This window comes from Coptis chinensis, chromosome 9, assembly GCF_015680905.1.
Source record: "Coptis chinensis isolate HL-2020 chromosome 9, ASM1568090v1, whole genome shotgun sequence".
Classification (NCBI taxonomy): domain Eukaryota; kingdom Viridiplantae; phylum Streptophyta; class Magnoliopsida; order Ranunculales; family Ranunculaceae; genus Coptis; species Coptis chinensis.
The window spans coordinates 52,893,583-52,918,527 of record NC_141464.1 but is presented as its reverse complement, the minus strand read 5'-3'; the positions used below and the strand labels follow the sequence as shown (position 1 = coordinate 52,918,527).

At 38.3% G+C, this 24,945-nt stretch overlaps 1 long non-coding RNA gene across 1 annotated transcript; it reads left to right on the top strand.

The window, feature by feature from the left end:
* The first annotated feature begins 1,352 nt into the window (after positions 1-1,352).
* On the top strand, positions 1,353-3,009 carry LOC147476655 (uncharacterized). Its single transcript, XR_015209358.1, has 3 exons — positions 1,353-1,489; positions 2,196-2,304; positions 2,872-3,009. It is a non-coding gene; the product is annotated as an uncharacterized LOC147476655 (long non-coding RNA).
* The last annotated feature ends 21,936 nt before the right edge of the window (positions 3,010-24,945 follow it).

The window sequence follows — 24,945 nt, the reverse complement described above, 5'->3', positions numbered from 1 at the left end:
GTCCGACTTCTTTTTCAACAAGGGCCTTATATTGTGGAAATATGGAAAAAGCTTCCGATTTTTTTCTTGCAAGCAGTAAACCCATGTGTTTCCAAGTGAAATCGTCAATAAAAGTAATAAAGTACCTTTTATTGCCATTAGAACACGGATCAATCGGCCCACAAATATCAGTATGAATCAACTCCAAAGCCTTTTTGGCTCTCCAAGCTTTCTCTTTCAGAAATGGACCCCGGTGTTGTTTACTAACAACACAACTCTCACAAACTTCTGAGGCATGATCAATCTGCGGAAGACCAGTCACCATACATTTCTGCTGTAGAGTCCTTAAATCACTGAAATTTAAATGGCCATACTGAAGATGCCATATCCAACTTTTGTCTTTCACCATGGCAGAAAAACAAGGAATATCACTCTTGATATACATAGGAAACATTCGGTTTGTTGTCATAGGAACTTCAACAATCAACCCTTTTGTCGCATGCACAAGACGACACATTCCTTCCTTGATAATAATCTGATAACCTTTTTCTTGCAATTGTCCAACACTCAATAAATTGTTTTTCAAACCTGGGACATAAAAGACATTTGAAATAATTTGCTGAGAATTATTTGAAGTTCGGATATTTACAATACCTCACTGCCAAAAAAAGGGCTTCTTGCGGCGAGGTTTTTGCCGCGGCCATCAATTTTGAGGCTAAAAGGACTTTTTTGCGGCGGCCATCCTTAGTTGCATCAACACATAGGTTTTAGCCTCAACCTGTCACCATTCCACGGCTAAATCATATGTTCTCGCAACGGCTGTAGGCTTCCCGCGGATAAAAATAACATTTAGCCTCAGAAAGAGTTAGGATGCGACTAAAAGTTGTAGTTGTTGTGGCGAGGTGTTTTTGGTCGTTGTCAAATGACCTTTTTAATTAGTTAAGCTCGAAAATTTTAATATAGAAAGAAATGAAAAAAATCGACCCGCGCTTTATTTCAATATATCCCGCCCATGTTTTCATTATCTCGCGCTTATTATCGGCCAAAAAATCAAAAAAGAAAGGAAAACAAGAAAGAGCCGTTTAGGGTTTTATTTCTCTCTCCCAAAGGTCTAAGCAAAGCCATGGGCGGCTAATCTAAATTTCCATCTGATACAAAACCCATTTTTACATCTTCCCCCATTTTCATATCTTCTGATTCATCCCTTTTTATTGAAAGAGAACAAGGTAAGCTCAGTTCAATTTCTTTTTCCTTCCCCAAATTCATTTAATTCTAGGTAAACCTTACTAAATTATTTTTGTTTTCCTATGTGTTCATGTGACAAGAATCAATATCTGTCAGCATGTCTATATATCAGACACCGTTTTGTTTTATCTGTACTCACCTATCATCAGGTGAAAAAAGATGGCATTGAACTTCAGAGAAATGCAAATGTGCAAGAAATACATAGGAGGACCCAATTTCGTTCATTTTCTGACATTGGCTTTCCCAAAAATATTCATGACCATGAGTAAGTAAAAAGTAACTTCAATAGGTAAAGGACTCACAAATCACATTGTTGTAGAAAGGAATCACGATGTTTGGTAATGGTGCAAAGGGATTGGATTTCACCAATGATGCATATATTTTCAAATGAAAATAGTTTTCCAAGATCCTGCAGTTGTGGTTCGGTTTGATGAGACGTACACAAGGCAAGCTCCTTTTGTGTACCTTGTTTCTAAATTTGATTAATATGTACTTTCCTCTCTACAACATTGTGATTCCTTTCAACTGACAATTTTAACTTGCTCTTGAATATCTTGAGCAAATTATCCGGATATAGCTAGCAGGAATAACATCATGACACAAATGGCTCAGTGAATTTCTGTTGTTCTTTTTTTTTTCTTTAATTTACTCCCACTTAATATTCTGACCATAAACAAAACATTCTTAAGAGTCAAGACCACGACAAAGCCCCAGTCCTAAGTAATTAAAGCTTTAAAACCAAAAAAGAAGATATGTATACTGTAGATGGGCTCTGAGAAAAGAAAACTTTGTGCAATATTTATGTATGCATGGCTGACTTCTTTTCTTCACATTGATGGAGATGCAAATGTGCATGCCTCAACTATATGCGTATAAGAACATTTATATCCATATGGCTATCTACTGGTGAAATTGGTTATCTGTGGTCTTCCCCCTTTCTATATAAATAAGTACCATTGTTCTATTTGCAGGAGAGTTATATGGCTTGGAGATTTGAACTATTGTCTCAATTTATCTTATGAGAAAGCACGAGAACTCATCTCCAAGAAAGAATGGTCCAAGTTGGCTGAGAAGGACCAGGTATGAATCATTGTTTATCATGGACATGCACCACAAATGTTTATTGCAGTATGTGAAGTTCTCATTTCCTTGAAATTTACATAATTACTTGTAAATATGCTAAGTTACATTGACACGGATATGTGTGTCCATATCCGACATGGTTACAAAGTGTCTAACATGGTGAAACATAAAAAATTGAGGTATATCACATACAAAATGAGGTTGGTAAGTCATGCATTCTTCACAGAGTAATTCCATAGTTGGTATCAAAAAATTAAAAATAAATTCCTCAAGGAAAAATTCTGAAAAGATAAGGATAGGACTAGATCATCATGAACTTCCATACACAAATACATGGACTTTCTGGCCTTAACAAAACAACTCAGAAATAGTCCATTCGTTATCTACCAAGTGACCAACAAGGAAAGAAATATGTTCTACCTAGTCTAGTCTAGACATAATGTTCTAGAGTTTTTTGCCCCATCATGTATTTCATTCTTTTAATGTGGTCTGTCTTTCGCTAAATCATTGATAGTCAAGTTAAATTGTTAATTGTATGGACTCTCTTTCACTTTATTGTGGCAGCTGGTCAGAGAGTTAAAAAAGGACCGTGCATTTGATGGTTGGACAGAAGGAAGTTTAAACTTCCCCCGACATACAAATATGAGATTAATTCTACTAGATATTGTGGAGAGGATCCAAAGGCCGAGAGACAAGTACCTGCATGGTACGTATTATTAATTTCTTCATGTTATTTAGTTGATATTTCATGTAGCTGGCTGGTTGTAATAGCAATTTGGTATAAATCAATTCTCACAAAAAAGAAAGAAAGAAAGAACCTAGATGGTGTATAACTGGTCTTCTAAACTTTCTTCAAACATTCAGGTGTGACCGCATTCTTTCATTTGGAAAAGGATTGAAGCTTGTGAGTTATAAGAGGACTAAGAAAATGCTTTCTGATCATCGACCTGTGACTGCTGTTTATGTGGCTGAGGTTGAGGTGTTCTGTCATAGAAAGCTACAAAAAGCTCTCACATACACCGATGCAGAGATGGAAGACGATGATGTCATAGAAGATATGGAATTATATGGAGAGGTATTCATTCTACCTTATGCATAGATCTAGTGAACTAATCAAAGTTGCTTCAGTCTCAAATTGCATATATTATTGCAGTAAGGGTATACTACTTGACAAGCAAGCAGACAAAGAATGTTGTACTTGTTAACATTACAGACTTAAATATCATTGCATGCATCCTTATGGACATACTTTTGAAGACAATAATACGCCAGCCTGTCCTTTGCATTTATCTCATCCCAATGTGTTGATTTTTTGCTGATGTAGGATTTTTTCAGGTGTGAGCATTGATATGGTAATTTTCATAGATAAAACCTTGTATGCTTGGCAAATAGGGTGACTGCAAGAGGTTCCAGTACAGAATGTTTGAGTCTTTATCTGTATTCCTTCGATCAAGATTCATTTTTCATCGCGGAAAGTTGTAAAGCTTGAGCGTTTTGGCTTGTTGATACGTCGATGAGGTCATTATTGTCACTCCTTGAGAAGTTTCAAAAGACATGGTTAGTTCTTTTTCATTTCTGTTTATAGATTATGCTGTTCAACATTAATATTCAGTTCTTGATTGTATTCTTAGGCGAGTTCTTGATTGTGTTCAACATTTATATTCATTCCTTTCTTTATGTCTTGTTGCCTTTAATTCTTGTACACTAATTAACTTATAGCATTCTCAAAGTGTAGTGTAGGAGAAATGGATATTGAAAGGGACCGGTAGATCGAGTATAGTAGGAAGTAAGAAAGGCATAATAGTGAATAGGTTGTAAGGAGGAGTGCCTATGTAGTTAAACTACATATTGCAGATTGACTTTTCTATTTTCCTTGCTTTATATGTGTATATATTGTGAAAAAAGTTGTATTATTTTCTTCATTTTGGGCATGTATGCTAGAATGCTAGATATCCTTTTTCCAATTTGATGACAATGTGCATATTAGTGTTTCTTACATATCTAATGACACTTGGTGGTGTTTACATTGTTACTGGTCACACTCAATTGCATAACTATATGTCAACTTCAACTACTTTAGTTACAGGTGATGAGTTTATTATGACTGCTACAGTTTTTCAAAATTCACATGAAGTTAGTCTCTGCTATTAATTAGTTAAGCTTACTCCATTGTTAAGGGTTTAACATTATTATTATTATTATTGTAGAGATGGACAAAGTGAAGACTAGTATTGGACTTCAAGATGTGTTTTTTTGTTAAAACTTACAAACTTGAATTTGGTTGAAATGGCATCATTGGAGGAGTGTTACAGTTTTTTGTTTTTGTGGATATGAAGCGGGTATTATATCAAACTAGAATTGTGATACATGTGAGTTTTGTGTAGCTTGAAAAGTTATAAAGCATTTTGGAGATTGGAAACTTATGAATTATTTTGTAGATTGGAAACGCTGATGTAATGAATTTGATGTTGGATGTTAAATTTATTTGTTTTGGTCCGATATTTGGTTAAGTATAATTTGTATTATTTATGTATGAAGCTTGCTAAGATATGGGTTCAAAATGAATTGATTTGAACAGGTGCAGGAAATCGGTCTGCTTTAGGACCAATAAATGAAATTCAGGTGCTAAAAAAACAAAAATAAAAAATAAAATAAAGACAATTTTTGGCAGTTTCCATGATAGCTGTAGAGCACTTTTTGTGGCAGCCATACCCGCAACTAAAAGTTGTTTGTAAAGTTTTCTAGCAGCGGCAGATTCAAAATTTTATCAGTTTTTGTCGCGGCCAATTCGTGGCAACATTTTTTAAAATTTTCTTTTGCTTTTTATTTTTAATGATTCAAAAAACATTTTGCCGTGGTAAGGCCGCGACAAGAGATGATATTTTTGGCTGCGGCTATGTGACTTCCCGTGGCAAAAGACATTTTGTGACACTATATACTGCCGCCACTACACCATAACAACATTTTTGTAACACTGGGTTTTTCTGGTTTGTGACGCCAAATGGGCGTTAGGACTCTTGTGATGGCATATAGGCGTCACTAAAATACTAAAACCGTCACCAATATTTTGATAATTATTTCAATTAAATGTTGAGGAGGTTTACTAAATAAAGTGACGGCAAAAAAGCGTCAAAGATTCCCAGAATACAAAAATTACAATTAAGGGACCATGTTTTCTCTCTCGCCCAACTATCTCATCTCCTCTACCGCTCTTCCTCTCAACTTCACACCAATGCTCTGAAAAAGATAATTTGTCGAAGCCTAGAAATAAAAGTTGCTCGAAGGAAAAGACGCTGATCGAAGAAACTGAGAAACTGATTTAACGGAGAAACTGAGAAAGATATTAACTTTCCACTGTTTCAGTGTGCCCATAATGTTGAAATAAGGTTAGGGTTTTCAAATTTCTATTTTACTTAGTTTGAATTTACTAATGTTTTGTGTGGAAAAGATTGAACCAGTTTTGTAGTTGATTTATTTCTTCATATTTGTTTATAAAAATTGTTTCTTTTTTGGTGTGGTTGGGTATCCTGAGTGGTGTTTGTTTAGTTTTGATCGATTTGGTTTTGGTTTTTCTTGGATTCATGGTAGGAGCACCTTTGTTTCTCTGGGTAGGAGAACAAGTCTCGGAGTTCTTGAGTTTTTCAAATAATTTGTCCCCCGTAACAATATTTTTTGATTTATTATGTTGAAATTTAGTTTTATTCTTTAACTCTTGTTTCTCTGTGTTGAAGACTTGAAGTGAAATAGCCTTTCAAATTGCTTTTGGCCAAATGCCCAGTGTCTTGACTGATTTAAAGATAATTGCATCATTTCGGAATGGGATTCAACAGTAAGTGTATGTTAAACATTTAATCCTTTGTTGGAGAATACTTTGTCATGGTTTATGGTTGCGCGCTCGTATAGTGTATTAAGCATTACAGTCACAGTGAACTGATATGTACTGCAAGCCTTGTTTAACTTACATTGTGAGCATGAATTGAGCTTGTCAATTTTTGAATTAGTATTTGTATAACCTTTTGCAGCATCTTATTTAATCAAACCAAACACTTGTTGAAACCATAGGCTAGGTAGTTGTTACCCAACTATTGGCGCCACTCCAAATCCAACCAAACCAAGCGCATCTTTCAAGTAGGTCTGCGAATTCATTGGTCCACGCTACTCATGGTTGGGTAGTAAGGGAAGGAAAAACTTTGTTGTTTTAGCATCTTGATGGTCATTTTAACATGAAGAATTCTTGAAGCGAGCTAGTTATATATTGGTTTGAGTTCAAATTAGTCTGAATTGTTATGGGTTGCTGAACTAATGACGTTCATTAGATTAGCTTTGGGATCTGGTTTTTAATTTACTTGAAACTTGGAATATATTTGTTTCTTCTATGAATGAGACTTCTTTGTGTATGCTAAAGGGACATATTGGGGTCTTTTACGTGGAGTTTTTTTGTACTTAATTAGAATAACAGAAGTTGGTGGTGAGTTTTCAAATAATTAAGCTAAACTATGCCATATATTTGTACTCTTGTAGAGTCCAATTATGTTGTTTGCTGCCTAAGTTATTTGCAACTTGAGTACTTGCTATTCCTTTATTATGTAGTGTTCCTTTTAGTATTCATTTATTGTAATGTATACATCATTAAGCTGATCCTACTGTAATTAGTTAGTAACTAGACTGGACTTCATGAAATTCATATGTGAATTTTCAGCTACTTGACTACTTGTACTATTTTTCATGTATCCTTGATTTATATTTTAATTATGATTTGAAAGTGTGTATAATCTACTGAATTATAGGGAAATGAAGCCTTCAGTAGATTATCTTAGAAGACAAACCAAACTTAGAAGAACATGAAACAAAACGACCCCAATCCTTATCTTCATTAATGACCCCATCTTCTTTTCTGCTGATGAGTTGATAGCAGATGGTGTGCTTCTACCTCTACACCTCATTTCCCAAGACCCCAAACCCAACTCGGTTCCATTAGAGCTAGAACAAGAACCGAGCGAGCCGTAACCGACCCGGGGACCAGGAATGTAAGTCGAGTTATCATCAACTTCTAAACGTTGGAGAGATATATTCAAAATCGGTGAGAAGAAAAATGAATATAAAGAAGGAAACAACAAAGAGAAAGAGAAGAAGAAAGAAAGAAAGAGTAATGGGAATAATAATAATAGTAATATGAGTTCTTAATAGTAATAATAGTAATAATAAAACGATATTTTTGCTTTTGATGGTTTGAGTTATTTGTAATATAGTTGGGTTTATGTTTTGATATAGATAAATTGGCAAAAGGATTACTGGAGAAGGTTATTGAAGTCTATCTCTGGAAGTCTCTCTCTTAGACAGATAACTTTCGGCTTTTGGAGGGTATGTTCTTAATGTTTGCTCTTTTGTTTTGTTTTTTTCTTTTTTTTTTTCTTTACAAAATTTTTATGTTTGACAGCATCTCTATATCAAGTTAGGCAATGTTTTTGCATAAAATCCTAGCTTGAAATATTTGAAATTGTAAAGTTCTGTTTTTGCGTACAAATCCTAGCTTTAAGGATTTGAAGTTATAAAGTTATGTTTTTTTTTCTTGATTGTTTGAAGCTAGCCATTCATAATTCATAATTTGTGCCTGAATTGTTTAATATTTATATCTATTTAGGACATTGGGGTTTTGTTTGGCTTTTTTTGTTAATTGTTTTTTTTTTTTAGGTGACGATAGTGGTGAATTTGGTGGTCTTTGGTCCTATAATCTTGAGTACCCATGTTTGAAACACTAAAATATGTGTTTGTTCTAAAAATGTTCAAGTATAATGAATCCCAAGCTTTAGTGTTCCAACATTTTTGTATCCATTTTCAGTCATGGTAGCTTGAATTCAAACATTCTAGCTTCCTAACTTAGGTTGGTCTAAGTTCTGATCTAAATGTTTTACAAAAGCAGGTCTTAAATTTTCTTACTGACAGTATAATGTTATTTTACTTTGTGAATGCTTTGACGTTTGACATAGTTTGATTATGAATGTGCTTTGAACTTTGAAGCCATTGTCTCCCTGATTTCTATTAGTAGAATAGTGATTTATGTTGGTAGAATAGTAGCTCGATCAAAAATTTGTCAAGTCTTTCTATTGAAAATCTTTCAAGACTGACAAGTAATTGAGCTTGGTAGTAATAGTGTTAAGTCATCTATGATTGCTTCAAATTAACTAACTAACTCGAGAGTTATCTTTCTTTTTTCTTTCTTATCTTTGTATCTACATAATGGTAGAATGTCACGGCCGATTCGAAAAGAGTGGATTCATGAACCAAACCGAGTGAGCACCGCATAGGGGAAGGGGTAGCTAGTTTTATTGATTTGGCACAAAAAAATATGAAGGGTTGACAACATGTCCTTGTCCTTGTGTAACATGTCGGAATGGGAAAAGATTGGTGTTTGTGAAGTCGAAGGCATATAATTCAAAATGGTTTTGATCTAACGTATACTATATGGTCCTTACATGGTGAAAAACAATCGAAGTATCCCGTGGTAGACATAGTTGAAGATGAAAACATTGAAGATAGAGGGCTTGGGTTAGAGAATCTTGTTGATGCTTGTTATGGCGCACATGAAGGTGTAAGGGGTGATGTGTATGGAGGCTCTTGATCAAATTTCTGATTTTGAACAACCTTTTGTTTCCCGAACCGATTTGGGTAAAAAGTATCTTTGAATACAAAAGTAAAGCCGAAGAAAAATTATACCCCTTCATGTGAGGTCTGTGACAACTCTATCTGGCAGTTGTAGAGCTTCATGACTTGAAGAAACAGTATGGTTGGTCAGGAAATAGTGTGGCGCACTCTTGTCTATGCTAAGAACTTGGTTGCCAAAGAAAATACTTTACACGAAAAGTGGCGATAATGAAGAAAATGTTATGGACCTAGGGATGAAAGCAAAGCGCGTCGATGCATGTGAGAATAATTGCATCTTGTATTATGGGACAAAGAAAGATTTGACGATATGTCCTCATTCGCGAATCATCTAGATATAAAGTGGAGGGTAAAAAGGGAAGGAATCCAAAGTGCCTAAAAAGTATTGAGACATTTTCCTTTAGGTCCACGACTCAACGATTGTATCGATACCATCATTAGCACGGAAATGACATGGCATGCTCGAGCAACACCTTCATGGGATTATATCGACATCTGTTGATTCAGTCCAATGGACAAAATTTAAAGAGAAATGGCCAGAATTCGCTCTTTGAGAGGGCGTAATGTTTGGTTTTGCGATTCTGTGATAAACCTTCAATCCTCGTGGCATTCAATCAACCGGCTACTGAGTTGTTGGCCTATCATATTAGTGCCATACAATCTCCCACCTTCATTGTGCATGAAATCCGACTTTCGGATGATGTCTTTGTTAATACACGGACCGGAAAGCCACTACAAACATTGATGTTTTCCTTGAACCACTATTTGATGAGTTGGATCACTACGGAGAGAAGGAGTCCCTGCGTTCGACATGCACAAGAGGGAACACTTTACTCACGAGAGCTATGTTGATGTGGGGGATACCACGATTTTCCGGCTCTAGGAAACTTATCCGGTTGTGTGACACATGATTATAAAGCATGTCCTATTTGTGGTGATAACACTCCCTCGGGCGTTTACCTTGTAGTAAGAAGATTGTGTACACAAACTACCGTTTGTTTCTTGATCGGATCACCCATTTAGGTATAGTAAACACTTCAAATATTGTTTTTAGATAATCAAGTTAGGTATAATAAGCAGTTCTAACACTTTCTATCTTTAGGTATAGTAAGCACTTCAATGGGGAGTGTTTCGACCAAATATGATCAAAACACCAAGTGTTGATGAAAAGACGAAGAACATTAGAAAGTAATTAGAAAAATGATGGTGATCGGGGGAATGATGAATTTGTACCTTGCGGTTGCCTACGCACCCAAATTATCGATTGGGATCAAGTCTCAAGAGCGTAGTTTGAATGAAAAATAGTTTGGTATTTATAGAGGTAGAGTAGAGAGTCCTTGTAGCTCAAGTAATCTTGTGTCTTGAGTAATTGTGATAGAATATAAGCTGTCTAACCGATAATTATCTTTTGATAAGAAATGAATCGGACATAAATCAATGTATATTAGTGGCAAGCCATGTGGCTAAGGTTGACCTTAGACACATGAGTTAATGGGCTTTGTACATTGATCCATGATATTGCAATTGGGCTTTAGCCCTGTTGATTAAATGAATAAAATAGAGACCCCCTACTAATGGGCGTTTGCCCACGTAGGTGGGGTGAAACACCGCCCTCTTTGTCGGTGAACAAAGTTCGCATGGCAAAGAAGAGAAGATAAATCCGCGAAAAGCGTGAAATAATAAAAAGTAAAGCGGAGTGTATAACAAAGTGTCGTGTGAGCGTAAGCGATAAGAAAAATGTACAATCGGGGAAAAATGCGTGAATTAAGCGGAAGCGAAATAATGTCAAATAAATGTAGAAGGGACCTTAATGGCGTAGTTAAAAGAAAGATGGCGAAAAATGTAAAAATAAAATAAAAGATGCATATAAATAAAAGTGCAAAAGAAATTGATTGGCGAAAATGTACGAGCAGCGTTCACGTGATAACGAAATCGAATGTCGATGAAAGCGTGCCAACGGATTAGCGATATTTGGATTATACCGTTGAAAATTAAACGTAGAGGCGTTATAGTAATAATAATAATAAAAGGAAGTTAAACCGTAATTGGACTCAAAGTGTTAGGATAAGATAAGAATTGAGTGTAGAGATGAAGTCGGAGTTGGAGAAGAATCCCATGACACTGGAAAACCTCGTAAACCTATATATAAGTCTTTGTAAGCCGCACATCCCATCTCATAAAAATAATCTTTCGCTCAATCAACCGGAGCGGGGCGTAGAGGCGATAAAACGTAACCGTCCGTATTACGGCAGCACTGTTCGTCTTCGGCTTTGACTACTAGCAGGTACGTTTTCTCCATCAGCTCATCTCACCCCGTCCGCCGTTACACTATTGCCGATATTGCTAGATATCGGCCATGGTTGGCAGGGACCATTGTTGTACGCTGTTTATGTGTTCTGTTTCTGCCGCTAAAGGTCCTCCCCAGGAGTCCGAAACTGGAACTTTGTGATTGGATGAATGGCGATCCAAGCTGTTCCGCTGTGGAGTCCCTTTTCGAGCCAGAAAACCAGAAAACCGTATGGGTGTGGTTGCCCTTAAACCCCCACACAGCGTGTACGTGAAAGGAAACAAACATTGGGGTGTCCTGTTAATTGTTTTATGACAGAGAGCACCTTGAACAGCACTTCCAAAGATTGCGTCGCTACACCCAATGCGCGTCAAAGCATATTGCTTGGAATCATAAAAAGCATCGCGAGCATGAAGCCTGACTTCGTGCGGTATGCTGCTGTTGGTGTATTCTCTTCTTTTCTTGTTTTATTATGGTACGCATGGCCGTTTGAAGTATGTTCTTAGGAACTCTCTGTATCGAACATGTGGAGACGAGACAAAAGGGAACTGGTTGGTGTTGTGCGCGATGGTGAAGAATGAAGAAGAAGAAAGCGCCTGTACCCAAAAAGTTAGAAACCAAATACGATATAGTGCATCGCTAGTAAGGAGGGGCATCGTAACCGAACTTAAAAACATGGTCCGGTGCATGCGGAAATAAGAAATACAAACAAGATACGGTGCAACACCAACAAAGGAGGGGCACCGTACCTGTGTTACATTAATCTGGCCCAGTGAACCCGGTTTTTGAGCTTTCTGACCCGATTTTTGACCTATCTGACCCGATTTTATGTGCTTTTTTTCAGGTAGAAACCACCGTACTATACGGGCGAAAAAACACTCGAGAAGAAAACTTCGATGGCGATCGCGGAGACTTGGTGAGGTGGAAAGAAGGTGGCAATCTGGCGATTATCCGGAACGCGTCGACGGGTAAACTTTTAAGGAAACACATAAAATACTAGGACTCGAGAAATTTGAGATGGATGAAGACATGAAGTGTATGAATTTGAAACGAAAGTCGAAGAAGATGAAGTAGTAATGGCTTACCACAATTAAATTGCAGGAATGCAATTTCTTTCAATTATTGAGTTATGTTGAGCTGCCGAAGAAGACGGAGAAAAGTTCGAAGAATATGACAAAGTGTTGGCAAAAAATTCGATAGCATGAAACAGGTATACCAGTATTTTATTTTTTTCCAGTTAGCTTCAAATTTTGGTTAAGTCTAAAAGACTAACGAAAAAATTTGTATTTGCGTAGCAGGTTGAAACGGCGGAATTACGAGCAAAAGATATTGACGAAAAACTTCGAACGGAAAGATCACAATGCCGTAGAAAAAATAATAATAGAAAGCTGAATAAAGTTTTCGCGTAGAAAGTTAACGTAATCGCGAATTTTTGTCGCCGCGGAGAAACAAACGGTTAAACGAGCCACCGGAAAGTTTATTTCGAAAGTTCGGGCTTAATGCCTTAGAAAAAATAATGAAGCTGTCAAAAAATTTCACTTGGTAAATTTCTCGTAGAAAGATCGGCAGAATGCCTTTAGAAAAAATAATGATAATGACGAAAATTTTCGCTAGGAAAATTTTTAGGAGAAAGATCGGCACAATGCCTTCGAAAAAATAATGATGCTGACGGAAATTTTCACTCGGAAAATTTTTCGGAGAAAGATCGGCACAATGCCATAGAAAAAGAATGACTGCGGAAAATAGTTAACCGAAAGCGCTGAGCGAAGCGAATGCATATTTCGATAGCGGAAAATAGTTAACCGACAGCGGAAAATAAAAGAAGCTGGATTGTAAAGGAAAGAATGATAGAGAATGTCGGGTGACTATTCGAAAACCAATGGCTAAAGAAAAGTGTTGTTCACCGTGGATGAACTCGAAAAATACTTTAAAAAGCGGTGCCAATGATTATTGATGTATCGAAACGGTATGTTAGTATTTTTTTATAAGTTGTCGTAAAATTTTGGTTAAGTCTAAAAACCGACGAAAAGTTTATTCTTGTCGCCTTGCGGGTAGAAACGACGGCATTACGGGCAAAACTATCGAGGAAAAAAGTCGACAAAGAAAAGATTTCGAGCGGAAAGATCTCAATGCCTTATAAAAAAAAAAAAATTTGGAGAAAATTTTTCGCTCGAAAATTTGACATTTGGCGTAATCTGAGAAGTTTAAGCCACCACGTAAAAGCGGTGGTTTTACAAGTCAAATATATTTACAAATAGTCAAGCGAGAAAAGTTCCGCGAGAAAGGTGTCGGGTTAATGCCGTTGAAGAATTAAAGAAATTTGTGAAGTTTTGTCGAGAAAGATCGCTCAATGCCTTAGAGAAAAATAATGAAAATTTTGAAAATTTTAATTTCGGAAAATTTTTAAGTAGAAAAGTTAACACAATGCCTTAGAAAAAATAATGAATTTGGCCCGAAAATTTTAAATCGTAGAAAATTTTTAAATAGAAAGTTCGACACAATGCCTTAGAAAAAATAATGAAAATTTGCGAAAATTTTAAACCGGAAATTTTTTCGTGAAAGTTCAAAGACAATGCCTTAGAAAAATAATAAAGCTGTCATATAGTTTTAAATTTTGAAGCGGAAAGAGTTATGCGAGTTGTATAAACAAAAATCGATAAGGAACCATTGGCTTTTTCCAACCCAATGATTATGTGATTGCGTGAATGTAATACAAATTTTTTTTTTTTTTTTTTAAACAAAAGTATGTATTGGCTATTGAATATCATTGTGATGTTAGATAACATACCTATGGAAAACTGACAATGTTGTTGAATTATATAGATGACACGAAATAGAATGAAACGGCCCCAATGCTAACTTTAAGCTTGCAACATTAGATTGAAGCGAAAAAATGCTCTCGATCACGGTAATTTAAAGCGAAGCGGGGCACTTCATCAGATGTGGACATAGAGCGAGTACCCGACTAAGCGAGCGTAAAATCGTTCAATTTAGACGGACGAAAGTAAATGTGGTAAGTTCGTCAGATTTTGTCGTAGCGATAATACGACTAAGCGAGCGTAAAAGCGTTCAACTTAGACTGACGAAATTAAACGTGGTAATTTCGGCCGATTTTTTATAAATAGCGATAGTAGCGACTAAGCGGCGTAAAAGCGTTCAAACTTAGGACCGACAAAGCTAAGCGGTAACCCGCCGGATTTTGGTGTAGCGATAGTAATGAACTAAGCGAGCGTAAAAGCGTTCAACTTAGGCCCGACGAAATTCGCGTGGTAATTTCGTGGGATTTTTTGTGGTAGTGATAGTAACGACTAAGCGAGTGTAAAAGCGTTCGACTTAGGTGACTAAATTAAAGCGTGGTAATTCGCCCGGATTTTATAAATAGCGATAGTAATGATAAAAAAGGCGTAAAAGCGTTCAGCATTCGGCGAAATTAAAACGTGGTAATTTCGTCACGATTTTTGTAAATAGCGATAGTAGCGACTAAGTGGCGTAAAAGCGTTCAACTTAGGCGTGAAATTCGCGTGGTAATTTCGTCCGATTTTATTATAGCGATAGTAATGACTAAGCGGCGTAAAAGCGTTCGACTTTAGGTACGAAATTAAAGCGTGGTAATTTCGCCGGATTTTGTTATAGCGATAGTAACGACTAAAGCTTGGTAAAAGCGTTCGATTTTAGGATTAGGACGAAATTAAACGCGTGTTAATTTCGCCGATTTTGTTGTAGAGATAGTAACGACTAAAAAGCGGCGTAAAAGCGTTCAACTTAGGTCGACGAAATTAAGCGTGGTAATTTCGCCCGGATTTTGTAAATAGCGATTATAAGGTTCGCTAAAACCAAAATCATACCATTGGGCGAAGTGAAATAACGCTTCTTTATTGATTACGAGTCTTAAAAATGCAAAGATAACAACGGAAAATACATGCGAGGCGGTAACAAACTAAATATTGTATTATTTTAGTTCTCGGGATAGCGGAAAAACACAACTAACATCTACTTATAGAACTTGCGCGGATGAAGCGATTCCCGGCTTATCGAGAACATTCCCATCTAAATCTCGGAGAAAATAAGATCCTTTGGTGGCGAGGCGATCTATGATGTATGGACTGTCGGTTTTCTCCAAATTTGCGGAATCTATCAACCTCGTCTTTCGACAGAGTACCCGATCATCTTTCTCAAATACTTTAAGTCGAACTTTCTTATCATATTTTTCGTTTCATATCGACTTGATAACGAATTAAGCCATTGAAGACCAACATCTCTTGTCTCATCTATCAAGGCTTTGGGCGAGCAAGTGCTTGATCATTCGACTCAATTCCACGTTAGAAGTTCGTGTGGTTGGTGTCATCAACTCTGTAAGGGCAAGACCGCTTCCATACCGTAAGCAAGATTAAGCGGAGAAAATCCGGTTGAATGCTTAGGTGTGGTTCGATAAGCCCACATAACGCAGGAAGTTCCTTAACCCAATTTCCTTTGGCCTGTTGAAGTCGTCGGAAAGGCATTGCAAGAATGGATTTGTTAGTAGCCGGCTTGTCCATTAGCTTGAGGATGGTATGGTGCGAGAAATTGTGGTTAATCTTCAAGTCGAGAACAAAATTGTCGAATTTCTTGACATCAAATTGTTTGCCATTGCCGGGAAGTCGATGATGTTGGAATACCGAAGCGACAAACAATGTCTCGCCATAAGAATTTTTAACATCCGAAGCATGGATGCGGGCTAAGGGCATAGCCCGGCCAACTTGGTAAAATAATCGATTCGCGACGAGTAAAAAAGCGAACTTTGCCGGGAGCTTTTCGGAAGAGGACCGACGATGTCAAGACCCCACTTTGCAAAGCGGCCAAGGGCTCAAAATTGGATGAAGTTCCGTTCTTTGGAAGATTTCCCATATTAGCATATTCCGACAAGGAACACACTTCTCGGACAAACGCTTTAGCATCCTTTTGCATGTACGGCCACCAATATCCTTGTGTCATTGCTCTATGGCGAGACTTAGCCCAGGAGTGGTTCCCACATAGGCTGAATGAATTTCCTCCGGGGCGAGCAAACCTTCTTTCTCTGGCGAGACAATGAAAGCATAGGGTTAAGACTTGTGCCTTTCTGCGATAAAGTTGCAAATGGACCGTTCGAAGTCGATATGAGACAATATTTCCAAGCATCGCGTTTTTACACGATCACCCACTTTATGATCGGGGAGGCAAGATATGATCATGTAAATATGTGATATAAGGAAGGCGCCAATCATCTTCGTCACAAGGTGTAAGTGGAAAACTTAGCTCTATATCAGGAACCTCGGAGCATTGTCGACTTCATGATGCGTCGTCGGTATGAACCGAGACAATATCATTGATAGGATCATTGTGGTCATCGATAGCATAAGTTGTGGATCAAAGCGTTTTCTGCGCAATGGCGGACTTGATTATCAAGATCACGCTTATGCGTTTCGAAGTCGGCCACGGGGAGATATCAAATTGGCATAGCGTGATTCCTCGAAGAAAATGTCTTGATGAAAAACAACTCTGAGTGATGTACATATCGCGCACATCCTCGATGGACTGATCGATACTCGGTTCCTTTTGAAATTCAATGGTTATCTGGCGAGGCTTATCTGACTTAACTGCCGCGGATAAATAAGCAAGAGAATCCGTGATGTCGCGATGCGTCATGGCGGGCTTTTACCACAATCTTGATAGAATCAAAATTTCGAGCAATCCGATGAATTAAGTCCACATAAGCCGCCATTCTATCGTCACGAGCTGCATACGATCCACCAAACTGGCTAGCGACTAACTTAGAATCTGTGAATAATTGTAGCTTAGTCGCCCCCAAGTGTGAAGAAGCGGTCATAAGCCAAAAATGTGACTTACTTTCGGCCTCATTATTTGAAGCGTCAAAACCCAAACGGCGACTTCTCAATTTTTCTCCATTCGGTTTGCAAGATTACACACCCAATACCGGAGCCATATTTATTATCGCGAACCATCGGTGTAAACAATCCAACAATCGTGAGACATCGATAAGTTTGGCAAATCATCATCCCGAGAGGTAATGGCGTGTTGTCGGCGACATTCTCTTAGATCTAATAACTTAGCGTCGGACATAAGAATATCCTCAATTGGAAAATCAGCCATTAAGCGAAGCCAAAGTTTGTCCTTTCTCGGTGTGCGAGTTTCAAACACTGCTATGCGCTAAAGGTAACTTTCCCATTCTCAGCGGCGACTTGATTCACGAGCATTGCGAAAAAGCTTCGCGATGGATATTCATTATAAACTTTGACGACTTCGTCCACGGAAATAAGGTTTAAGGCGTCGGGCAGCATGAACCAAAAGCGATGCAATTTTCTCCACTTTCGAGAATATCTTGTTTTAGCGGTTGTAAGAGTCTTGCTAACAAAGAATATAGGGCGACCATCACCACCGTTGACAAATAAGGCGGCACTTACGGCATGATCGATTGGCGGCTAAATCTGAACCTATAATTTGCGCCCGTTCTTTGGGTGGCAAGAACTGGAGGTTGGACTAAAGTATGCTTTCAAATGGCGAAATGCAACTTCCACGATCCTCCGTCCAAATTGATCGTCTTTCAATGTTTGGAAAAAGGGCGGCATCGATCGAGAATCTAGAGAGATAAAGCGATTTAGGGCGCCAAAGCGTCCCGTAAGTCGTTGAATTTCTTTCTTTGGCGTCGGAGAAGGCATTTCAAGGATAGCTTTCGAATCGATCCGGATTTGCTTCAATTCGCGTCTAGTCATCATGTATCCTAAGAATTTACGGATGATAAACCCGAAAGAACACTTAGCGGATTCAAGCGCATGTTGACATTGGAGATGCATCGAAAAAGCAGCTTGCAAATCGATAAGGTGATGGGTGCTTACGTAGATTTAACAACCATGTCGTCGATGTATCCCATTTGTCTTTCCAAGTAGGTCGAGGAAAAATAGTGTTGACTAGCTTTTTGATATGTGGCTCCGTTTTTTTGGACCGAAAGGCATTACAGTAACGATAAATGCCAGCAAGTGCGTAATGAATCGATGAACTCTTGGTCCTCAATGAATAGCGGAATCGATGATAACGGAATAAGCATCCAAAAGACAAAACGGCTGAAACCCGGATGTTGCATCGACCATTTCGGATATCTGAGGCAATGGATATGGATGAACCGGACAAGCCTTATTGAGATTTGTGAAATCGATACAAACCCGTAATTTGCCGTTCTTTTTAGGCCTGCGACAACATTTGACATCCATGTTGGATAAGTCGCGGGCCTTATAAAGTTAACGGACAAAGAGGCGGTCGATTTCGTCTTTCACTTTCATCTTTCTATCGGGGGCCATCGCCGGGGCTTTTTTGAACTGGTTTTGCATTAGGATCAATGTCGAGTTTATGACAAGCCACCGAAGGATCTATACCGAGGCATTTGCTCTATTAAGCCAAGCAAACACATGCTTATTCTTCGTAATAACAAAATAAGCTCTTGTCTCTCCTCTTACGGAAGTTAATTTGAAATAAAAGTAGTTTCTTGAGGGAGTTGGCCAATTTGAACTTCTAAAAGTGGATCAACTGTCGGGGGTCCTTCAACATTTCTATTGGCGAGTAAACCTGAAGGTCCCGGATCTTTGTAATTGCTATTTTGGCGTTGGAACTTCGAGAATAGTTAGTCCAACAACTTCGGACTTCTTATAATCATCGAGAACATTGTAAGTGGCAAATTAGAGATGCGGTTGATCATTGCGCACCTTACAAACTTTTATTGAATGGGAACTTGATGGCTTGATGATATGTTGAGGCGGCGGCTTCCATATAATGAATCAATCTCGACCAAGGATGACATTGTAAGGGGATTTACAATCCATCAATAAGAAATCAATATTGACTTCCTTATGCATAAGAGTGACCGGGAGAGACACCTTTCCAATGCAATGAGTAGCGGTACCATCAAAACCAACGATAGGAGCATTTTCGGGGGTGACCAAGTTATCAATAAAAGGAATCTTTGCGATAACACCCGGAAAACATGGCTTAGCTGAACTACGGTGTCGATCATTATCGTTGTACACGCATACAAGCCCGATATCGCGATTATCAAAGACATCATAATGAGGAACATGCACACCCATTAGATCTTGGTCGGTGAAACATAATGGTTCATCTTCAATAGTCTCCGTCACGAAAACCTTCCACGAAATTGATCCGTTAACCCGTTACCAATTAGGCGGATATTTGACTTTAGAGCGACGAGCGGTTTTCGAGTATTGGACAATGAATCAATGATGACATGTCAACCTTAATGACATTGTGATCGGTGATAGTTAAAGCTTGAGTTGTTACTTTCTTCTGCACATATTGATCAAGCTTCCCATTACGCACAAGCTTTTCAATTCTTCCCATAAAGACCGACAATTCTCCGTCTCATGACCATAATCATTATGAAATTTGCACCATAATGATTTATCGTTGATTTGATTTAATGTAAAGATGGCGCATGGAAAAGCGGCGGAGTGAAGTGAGCAGACTCTTATCCTTGATTTTGTCGTAAACTACCGCATATTTGGTATTAAAGCGGAGTTAATTCAAAATCGGTAAAAGGCTTTCGATCTGCTTTCGTGGAGTCTTCTTTCTTATCACGAAGGCTTCCGATTTGGGTTCTTTGTTGATCAAAAGTCGGATTCTTACGTTTATTTCACATTTGATCATTGAAATCCTTTCCTTTATTATCTTTGTCGCGAGAAGTTTGAGCGGTGTGTCGTCTTCAACATTGATAAATTGTTGAACTTCATTTGGTATAGCGCGCGTCGGGAAGATGGAATATCGAACAAGAGAGTTGTATAACCCATCTTTATCAAACAAGATAGCTTCTTTAAAAGCGTAAACCACCATTAGATCGGATTGCTCGGAAATCTCAGCTGCGGCTTGGGCGGAAGCGTAGCGATAAAACTTCACGGAGAGTTTCCTCGCGTTGTTGCTTGATGTTGAAAAGAACTTCGGACTCCATTTGGGCGTTTGAGATTATGATGAAAAGCGTCTTGAAAACTTTTCGGTTAAGTCCTTGAATCGACGAATAGAAGCGGAGGTAATTAAGCTAAACCATACCAATGACTTCCCCTTTTTAATGTAGAAGGGAAAAGTTTGCATTTTAAAAGCGTCATCACCTCGATAAAACCAGTTTGTTTGTGAAATTAATCACATGAAGCATAGGGCAACCCTCGACATCATCATATTGATCAAACTACGGTTGTTTGAAGTCTTTGTTATGAGTAGCCCTTTGGACGCCGAGAAAATTTGTCCAAAATACCATCTTCATTTGCCAGATTTTCTAGTGTCGATTCAAAAGGATCGTTGTCGGAAGAGCTTTTTAATCATTTCTCGACCGTTGAGGAGTCATCGAGATCCGTATCTGTTTGATCGTGATCATAGTCCGCGATGGCGCCTATGGGGCGAAACGAGCGAGAAGAAAAGCGGCGAAGATTCATCGTTTCGTGTTGAGATGATTGTGGATGAATGCGTTGGGCTTTCGATGCGATAATGTTGGAATGATAAAAGCGTTCTTGAAGTGTTTCACCATACCGATGGTTCACGATCATGAGTGCGATCATTATTACGTTCACCATTTGAATTCCTCGGGACTTGCGAAAATTTGTAGGACCGTGGGGTGCGGTCGGACGATTATGAAGCGATTACCTTGCCTACGAGAAGCGTGACCAAGTGGGTGGAGATTTTCGGTGGAGGTCGGGAATTAAATTAAGCCCATTACTCTTAACTTGTTGATGGCTACATTGCGAATATTGCGAATCTCATCCTCACCACTTAAGCGATCCCACACACTATTATGTCGTTGGCGTGTGTGGCGTTGTGGTGTGGCCGGATCTAACATCATCTACAAAGTGGTGGCGTCGTTTAAGATGGCGCTGTAGTAATTATTACGTTTCGCGGACAGTCTTTAACTTTTGAAGAAGTGCTTCTCGAGACATATGACTTACATTATCCGCGATCGAGATCTTTGGAGAATCGTCGGAAGCAATAACCTCATTTGAATAATTTGGCATTGGTGGAGCGATGATTTGAAGGTATTATCTGTCGGTACGCCAAGTTGTCCTTGACCATCATGTTCGTGATGATCGTCGATAATCACATCGGGACCTTGAGCTCTTGGTATCGTCATAACTTTCGCAAAAGCGTGATCGAGGGTGTAGTATAAGAACCCTTGACGGCGCCCAATTATGTTTCGACCAAATATGATCAAAACACCAAGTGTTGATGAAAAAGGCGAAGAGCGTAGAAAAGTAATTAGAAAAATGATGGTGATCGGGGAATGATGAGATTTGTACCTTGCGGTTGCCTCATTACCCAAATTATCGGTGGGATCAAGTCTCAAGAGCGTAGTTACGAATGAAAAATAGTTTGGTATTTATAGAGGTAGAGTAGAGAGTCCTTGTAGCTCAAGTAATCTTGTGTCTTGAGTAATTGTGATAGAATATAACTGTCAACTGATAATTATCTTTTTGATAAGAAATGAATCTGGACATAAATCAATGTATATTAGTGGCAAGCCATGTGGCTAAGGTTCAGCCTTAGACACATGAGTTAATAGACTTTGTACATTGATCCATGATATTGCGAATTGGGCTTTAGCCCTGTTGATTAAATGAATAAAATAGAGACCCCTACTAATGGACGTTTGCCACGTAGGTGGGGGTCGAAACAATCACCAAATTAGAATCGGGACAAAGTTTACAACCATTAGTTTTGTCCTCAACCCTCACCCAATCGCAATAAAAGACCACTTCATGGAAAGTTGTGTAGTCCAACTCCAAAATTTGCTTGATAACCCCATACCACATGGTTTCGAAGTCGACCCGGATTTTTGTCTTTCCTACTTGCCATAAATGGCGTAATAGCCTTCATACAAACACCATTTGTTTTGAGTGACAAATGATATCATCATGAGACTTGGTAGAAAAGACAAATCCATTAATGCGATGCTTCTTATATGATTTAGCCTTGTGCATTGGCCCTTTAACAAACTGCCACAAGTAAGCGCTTGCGTATCTTTAGCCTTCAACAACTACACAACAAAGAAAAGAAAATTAACAAAAATACAAACAAAACTAAAAGGCTCACCCTAGCTACTAGAAATGTAGCGTAAAAAAAATACCTTATTGTATAACCAAACAATGAATTCATGCGAATCTCCCCGACTTTGCTATTCCTCTTCCTCTACCACGGTAGCGGGCTCACTAGTTCACGATACTCACTGCAATTCATTCATGGAAGTCCATATATACATGATTATTCATAAATTACCAAAACTAGTCAAATTCAAGCCCGGAATGAACAACCCACTTGTAGAATTCATCAAGTCTTTCAACTTGTAATCGAAAAATAAGCCATCTCTGTATTTGTATCCATTGTGCCGTTTCTAGCATCACAACTTTGAAGTCGAGCAAAGGCCCTTCATCAATGATCTCACCATTTTCGTCAAGGTAGCTACGAGAGTCAATTTTTTATTTCCTCCACGTGGCATGTACTCCATGGCATATCGGTTGATTCGAAAACTATATAGGACTCTACAATTGACCCTTCAACATATCGTTTATTGCTAGGTATATTTTTACACTCTTTCATCGCCCTGTTAGTATTGAGAAATGCAATAAGTATAAGTGTGTTGCTAATGCCTATCTTTATAAAAGAAATCGAACTAAAATATATGACATTGTTGACTTCTTTGCTCAAAAGGATACATCCACCTAGGCCACACAGGTCCACAAATCAACGCTTCATCGGCTAGATGCACCATAAGATGGATACTAATATCAAAAAAAGATGGTGGAAGATGCTTCTCCAGAACACACAATGCTTCTACAATCATGATTTTGGCACCTTCCATATCCTTACGACATAAAACCTTCGAACACAAGATTCTAAAGAATAAGCCGATCACGTTGAAAGGCTCTTCGCAAGTCGCGGTTTTTTGGAAAAGCATGTTGAAGCAACACAGGCAGCACATATTGCATTATAACATGATGGTCATGAGACTTCATCATGAGCAAAGAAGGTGGGTTGGAACCGACAATGTTGCTCAGGTTAGATGAAAAGCCCGAAGGAAGTTTCAAGTCTTTCAAAATTTGGAAAAAATGTTTTTTCTCATCTGCATCTAAGACATAGGAGGCCTTTGGTTTTTTCGCCTACCGGTATTTAAGTCCTCTTGCATCCACAAACTACTGCGGATGCCCTTCATCTTCAAATCCTCTCTAGCAGCCACTGTATCCTTTGTTTTTTTCAGGTCTAGGATCAGATACAATATATGCTCAGAAACATTCTTCTCATCGTGCATCACATCAACACAATGTCGAACTTTATGATTTGGCCAATATAATAGCTTAAACAAAATGGATCTCCTATAAAAAGCCTTTGTAACTTCAACACTATCATCGTCGTCGTCATCGTCATCATCATCACTATCATCATCATCATCTCTATCAACAACATTTACACTCCCATCAACTCTTGACCGTTTGGAACCTTTTTGGATCTTACCAGGTACATATTTAACGCGGTTCAACAATTTATCAACATCTGTTCCTTTAAGACGTGATGGAGGAAGGTTAAGCTCTTGCTCCCTGTTTCGACCCCCACCTACGTGGCAAACGTCCATTAGTAGGGGTCTCTATTTTATTCATTTAATCAACAGGGCTAAAGCCCAATTCGCAATATCATGGATCAATGTACAGGCCCATTAACTCATGTGTCTAAGGCTGAACCTTAGCCACATGGCTTGCCACTAATATACATTGATTTATGTCCAGATTCATTTCTTATCAAAAAGATAATTATCAGTTGACAGTTATATTCTATCACAATTACTCAAGACACAAGATTACTTGAGCTACAAGGACTCTCTACTCTACCTCTATAAATACCAAACTATTTTTCATTCAGAACTACGTTCTTGAGACTTGATCCCACTGATAATTTGGGTACGTAGGCAACCGCAAGAGTACTGATCTCATCATTCCCGATCACCATCATTTTTCTAATTACTTTTCTACGTTCTTCGTCTTTTTCATCAACACTTGGTGTTTTGATCATATTTGGTCGAAACAGTGATGGTCAACTTTAATAGGCTCAAAAGTGTCCATCATCAACATGATGAGCCAGTCATTCTTGCTTCCGAGGCTAGTCAAGTGTTCTATTCAAATGATTTGAAAAATCTTGATTGGTGGGTGGTCATACATCCTCCTCCTCGATTGAGTAGTAGCGTAGATGATCTAGAAGCCTAACCGAAGTCCGATCTATTTTTGATGACCAGCCTAATTTGCTACCCCACGATGGAGAAAGTTAAGCAAATGATAGTAGTTGTAATATGCACTTTATTTTTGTTGTTGGTAATGTACACTTCGACCTACTATTTTTCTATTATTATTTTTTCGTTTTGGTTGATTAATTATATGTTGTGCCAATATCTCTTATTATGTAACAAGTTTGTGCTATATTAGTTTTTGATGAACTTACTTTATTTTCTTCAATTATTAGGTTGTTTTTAATATAATGGCTTCAAGTTCACAACGTCGTGGCGCGTCCCGGTCGTCTCCTTCAGGTTCACAACACCCACAACACCGTACAATGCCCCAGTCGTCTCCTTCAGGTTCACAACACCGTACAATGCCTCAGTCGTCTCTTTCAGGTTCACATCAACCTAA